This window comes from Elephantulus edwardii, unplaced genomic scaffold (genome assembly GCF_000299155.1).
Source record: "Elephantulus edwardii isolate Elephantulus edwardi_28Jun2011 unplaced genomic scaffold, EleEdw1.0 scaffold00041, whole genome shotgun sequence".
Lineage (NCBI taxonomy): Eukaryota > Metazoa > Chordata > Mammalia > Macroscelidea > Macroscelididae > Elephantulus > Elephantulus edwardii.
This window is the reverse complement of record NW_006399791.1, coordinates 17530118-17536450: the sequence shown is the minus strand read 5'-3', so window position 1 is coordinate 17536450 and position 6333 is coordinate 17530118. Positions and strand designations below refer to the sequence as shown.

Here is a 6333-nt window from a genome sequence, read left to right as displayed (position 1 = left end):
TGGGCCAATTAGCAGCACCATGGTGGATGGACAAGAGATTGGGATCACTAACGATGTCAGCTTTCTTGGCTCCACAATCAACATTTCTGGCACCAGTAGTCTGGAAATTAAAAGACAAATTGCATTAGGGACACTACAAAGTGCCAAAGAGCAATGATGTCAGTATGGAGACTAAGACGTGCCTGAATCAGGCTCTAGTCTTTGCAATTACTTTTGCTGCATCAGAGTGCTGGACAATGACTAAAGATGGTAGAAGAAGAATTGATGTCTTTGAGTTGTGGTGCTGGAGAAGAGTGTTGACTATACCATGGACTGCCAAGAGAACAAACAAGTCTATCTTGATGAAGGTGAAACCAAGCTGCTCCTTGGAGGCAAAGATTTTAAAGTTTTGTTTCACATACGTTGGGCATATTGTCAGGAGGGACCAGTCCTTGGAGAAGGCCATCACTCTTGGAAGGGTAGAGGGATAGCACAAGAGAGGAAGACCCTTGATGAGGTGGATTGACTCAGTAACTGAGGTAACAGGGACAGGTGTGTTAGAGATAGTGAGAGTGGCTCAGTATAGGGCAGGCTTCAGAGATATTGTACATAGAGGGTCACTATGAGTTTCAGGAGACTCAACAGAACTTAACTACAACAATCATGCTCAAGCCCATTGAGGTAATCTCTATGTTAATCCATCTCATTGAGGTTCTTTCTTTTACTGACTTTCTATCTGTCCCACCATGATGTCTCCCTCCAAGGCCTAGTTTCTCCTAAAAATATACACAAAGTAAGTGGAGTGGAAAGTATGTGCCTTGAACTGTAGGAGTGGCCACGGATGATTTTAGAAGGCTCCAGAAATGGAGCAGGGACCATGCAGGAGAGCATGTCTCTGGCTGCAGGATGGGTAGAGATGGAGGATGGCCACAGTGTTGTTCACCACAAGAGTGCAGGGAAATAAGCAGCTTACCGCTTCCATCCTCCAGTCACTGGTGTGGGTACTGGTAGTCATAGGTAAGTGGAACTGAGGATTACTGTGGAATCTATTACTACTGCCCTAATTAGGACTGCAGGCTTCAATACTGAGGCTCAATATCAAGAAGACAAAGATTCTTATCACTAGGCCAATTGGCAGCATCAGGATGGATGGTGAAGAGATTGAGATTGTACACAGCTTTAGTTTGCTTGGCTCCATAGTCAATACTCTTGGCACCAGCAGCCAGGAAATTAAAAGATGAATTGCATGGGGAAAGTCTGCTGTAAGTGACATCTCCAAAGTACTGAAGAGCAATGGTGTCACTTTAGAGACTAAGGTGTGTCTGAGACAAACTATGGTCTCTACAATCATTTTCTATGCATCAGAGATCTGGACAATGACTATGGAAGATAGAAGGATTGATGTCTTTGAGCTGTGGTGTTGTAGAAGAGTATTGAATATACCATGGACTGCTAAGAGAACAAACAGGTTCATCCTAGAGATGGTTAAACCAGCCTGGTCCTTGGAGGCGAGGATTCTGAAGCTTCATCTGACATACTTTGGACATGTTGCAAGGAGTCATCAGTCCTTAGAGAGGAACATCATGCTTGAGAGGGTGGAGGGAAAGTGCAGAAGAGGAAGACCGTCTATGAGGTGGATTGATTCAGTGACTGGGGTAATCGGGGTAGGTGTGTCAGAGAAAGTGAGATTGGCACACGACAGAGCAGGGCTTAAGGCTGTTGTCCATAGGGTCACTATGAGTCACAGACAACTCCACGACACAACATTTACAAAGATAAAATGACCTGGGTCAAGCTGACAATTCACTGCCCCCCCCCCTTATTCACTAGTTTAGTTCTGTTTCTTTTTCTAGCCAGAACTTGATCCCCTTTTTATCTTTTCCTTTGAAACTCGGGGTTCCAGGATCCTCATTTGTGCCTGTTTTCCTTGGCTCTTTTGTCTTTGTTTAGAGAGTTTGGATAGCTTATCTGCATAGTCCAAACTCTTTCTGGAAGTTCCTAACCTCAATCACTTCTGAGTGACAGAAAGAACTCTAGCTTGTTGTTGTTATGTGCTATGAAGTCCACTCCAACTCATGGTGACCCTATGTACAACAATTCTGAATTCTACTCAATCTTGAGCCAATTTAATTGTCAGACACAACTGCTCTCTTTACCAGAGTGACTGAATCAATCCATCTCATCTAGGGTCTTTCTCTCCTGTGCTGTCCCTTGACCCTTTTAAGAATGATGTCCCTCTCCAAGGACTGGTCCTTCCTTGCTGTGTGCCCAATGAATGTCAAACAGAACCTCAAAATCCTTGCCTCTAAGGAGCAGCCTCATTTCACCCTCTCCAGGACAGACTTCTCTGTTCTCTTATCAGTCCATGATATTTTCAGTACTATTCTCCAGCTCCACAACTCAAAAGCATTAATTCTTCTGTCATCCATAGTCATTGCCAGCTCTCTGATCTTTACTTAGCAAGTAATTGTGAAGATCATGGCCTGAACCTGACACACCTTAGTCTCTAGACTGACATCATTGCTCTTTAGTACTCTAGAGATGTTTCTGATAGCAGATTTTTCCAATGCAGATCATCTTCTGATTTCATGACTACTAGTACCAAGAGTATTGATTGTGGAGCCAAGTAAGCTGAAGCTGTTAACAATCTCAATCTCTTGACCATTTATCATGACAATGTCAATTGGCCCAGTGGTGAGAATCTTTGTTTTCTTGATGTTGAGCTTCAATCCCTATCACAGGCTTCGGTCCTTGACTTTCTGCAGCAAATGCCTCAGGGCCCCTTCAGTTCTGGCAAGCAAGGTTATGTCATCTGCATAAAACAGGTTACTGATGAGTCTTCCTTCAATTCTGATGCCACATTCCTCCTCATAGAGCCCAATCTCCCAGATTCTCTTTCTGCATATAAATTGTAAAGGTATGAAGATAGAATGCATTCCTGGCATACACCTTTCCTGACTTTGAACCACAGAGTCTTTCCCTCCTGTTCTGACAACTGCCTCCTTCTCCAGGTATAGGTTTCGCATTAGCACGATCAAGTGTTCTGGGATTCTCATTCTTCTCAGATTTAGACTGTTTTTTTGTGATCCACACCATCAAATACCTGTGTATAATCAGTAAAACTCAGATAGACATTCCTCTGATACTCTGTGCTTTTAGCCAAGATCCAACGTTGGCTATAATATCCCTACTACCACAGCCTCTTTTACACCCAGCCTGCACACCCAGTCTGTTGATGTACTGTTCAAGTCATTTTTGGTTAATTTTCAGTAGGATCTTGCTTGCATGTAATATTAATGATATTGTTTGATAATTTCCACACTCTGTCTGGTCACCATTTTTTGGAATGGGAACAAATATGGAATTTTTTTTTCCAGTCAATTGGCAAGGTGGTCATCCTCCAGCCACCCAGCCTGGTCAAACCTTCCCAGAGCACTGGACTGCCCTGCTGTGTGGAGACCACACAGCCAGGAGCACAAATATCACAAGGGAGTGGAGAGGATATGGGAGGACAGGGAGCTGGGAGGCCTGAACCAGAGAAGTTGGGAGGTGCTGGAGGGACAACTTGTGCCTAATGCTTCTTAAAGTTGTAGGGGTTTTGGAGTGACACTTGTGGGGAGGAGTCTTAAAAGAAAGCTTGTGGGGATGTTAGTCACTACCCTTTGAGTAAAAGTCAGCACTTGATATTTGCTTCTAAATGAAAATAATGCAGTTGAGATGGCATTTTGCGACCAATAAACTAGGTCTTCCAATCTCTACTTTTGCTCTTGTGACAAGTTCACCATATTTTGCGGAAGCTCAGATCACATGAAAGAGTTATGGGTAGAATTTCTAGCAACAGCCTCAGCTGAGTTTTTCCCCAACAACCAGCAACAATTCCAGATATATGGATGAGGGCACTTTCAGATGATTTCATCTCTAACCTTCAAGCCCCTCTACCTGATGAGAGGTATAGAAGAAACTGGTCTATCTGTGCTCATCTCTTCCAGATTTTAAATCTGTGAGTAAAATTTGCCATTGTGATAAGCCATTAAGCTGATGGGCCATTTGTTATACAACAATAGTAACTTGAACATTTTCCATCCTGAACACATTCTGGTAAACTCTTTTCATTATATTTTTTCCTTTGAAGAAGGGACTACCACCCACTCTGTTGGCAAAAGGAGTAATAGGAAGCCATAGATCATTTTAGAGGGCTATACACATTCAAATACCCTGTATTCTCTGAATCAATGGCATACAACTGCATTCTTTCATGATGTTCCAAGCACACATATTACCATGGTGACTCAGCAATTATTTGAGACCAGTGATAATCTCGATGAGATAATCCAGTTTCTATTTATAATCTCAGGAATATTTTATGAAGATATGTATTATCAAGTTCATTAAATTATTGGTAAAAAAAATTGAAATCAATAGCTTTCCTCTGCTTTATTAACCAGCAAGATATCTGATCCTCTGTTCAAGGGTGAAATGATGTCTTCCCTCTCTCCTGTCATACAATCCCATTAAAAAAAATTATCTCTTCTTTAGTATGCTTATGATAGCCCTTCTGGAGAGAGCTAGGCTCTTTACGTATTGATTTCTCTTCCCTCAAGTGATCCTTCCCAGGTATCTCCACAATGTGCCATATGTAACTCATCTTGACAATGACACTAGCAGATATTATTTCCTTTCTAAGTGAGATTACCCAGTTTGTTAAGTGAGGTTGTCCTGCTGGTTTCCCTAAAGTGATATATAGAGGAACTTGTGCTTCTTGCCTATTGTTTACTGTTAAGTGCCATCAAGTTGTAGGTGATTCATAGCGACCCTATGGACGAAAGAGCTGAACACTTGTATGAGTTTCATCCTTTCTTCAGGTTCATAGGGTTTCTGGAGACAAGCTATTTTGGAAGTGGATGCCACTACTGCTTCCAAGCCTAGCGGCTTGTAATTCTCTAGTGAGTGACTCCAATAGCTGTCTTGGATTCTTGTACTGAATTCTCTTCCTCCTTCTCCTTAGAACCAAAAACATCTCCAAACACAGAACTTGATGTTATCAGATGCTGTGAAGTCAAGTATGACTCATAGCAACTCTATGAACTACAGAACCTGTGCCATCCTCAACATATCTGACACACTTGAGCCCATTGGTTCTGTGGTCAGTCTGTGTCAATCCATCTCATTTAGGGACTTCTTTTCTTTCATTGACCTTCTACCTTTCCAAGAGTGATGTCACTTACAAAAAAAAAAATAGCCTCAATTAGCAACATGTTCTAAGTATAAGAGATGAAGCTTTGCCCCCCATGTCTCCAAGGAGCACTCAGGTTGCACTTTTCCCAACACTTACCTGTTTGTTCCTTTGTCAATTCATGAGATATTCAGTGCTCTTCTCCAGCACCACAACTCAAAGACATCAATTCTTCTGTCATCCTTATTCATTGTCTAGCTCTTAGATGTACAAGTGATTAAAAAGACAATGGCTTTGATTAGGCATGGTTCAATTACCATCACTGATAGATTGACAGCAGTTGAAAAGGTATGGAGAAAGAATATAACCCTGATGCACATCTTTCTTAATTTTTAAACCACACACTGTTTGTGTACTCTGTTCAGACATCTGCTTATTCTGTGCATAGGATTTGTATAATTAAGTGTTTCTGAGTTCCCACTCTTCTCAATGATAACCATAGTTTGCTATGATCCATACAGTCTATGATTTTGCATAGTAAATAAAGCACAAATAGATATTCTTCTGGTATTCTTTGCATTCATCCAAGATTCATCTGACATCAGCAATGATATCCCTAGGGCCAGGCCCTTTTCTTAACCCAGCTTGAACTTTTGGTAATTCTCTCTCTACTGTTCTAGCCTAGATCTACTGATCTTCTGCAATATTTTGCTATTTGTGTTGCCAATTATATTGTTCACGAATTTCCACATTTTGTTTTATCTCTTTGCATTGCATTGGGAACAAATATGGATCTCTTTCAGTCAGGCAGGAAAGTATCTTCCCAATTTCCTTGCATAGACTGGTGAGGACATCCAGGGCTACATTTGTGAGTTGAAACATGACAGTTGGTACTCTATTGATTCCTGGGGTCTTCTTTTTTGCCAGTGTCTTCAATAGAGATTGAACTTCTTTCTTCTTTCCATTGGCTCTTCTTCACATAATATTTGCTGAAATTTTTCAGTGCCAACTAATTATTTTTCTTTTTTTCAATTATTACTAAATTTTATTAGTTTTAATGAACATTTACAGAGATTTTGGTTCTCATTCATTCATTGTTGCACTGTTTTCTCTACCCTCCTCCCCAGTTCATTCTTCTCCCACCCCACCCTCGAATGTCTGTTTTAATTGTCCAATTGCCA

At 41.2% G+C, this 6333-nt stretch overlaps 1 pseudogene; it reads left to right on the top strand.

The window, feature by feature from the left end:
- Positions 1-902: 902 nt before the first annotated feature.
- LOC102856959 overlaps positions 903-6333 on the top strand; it is a 34644-nt pseudogene continuing 29213 nt past the window's right edge.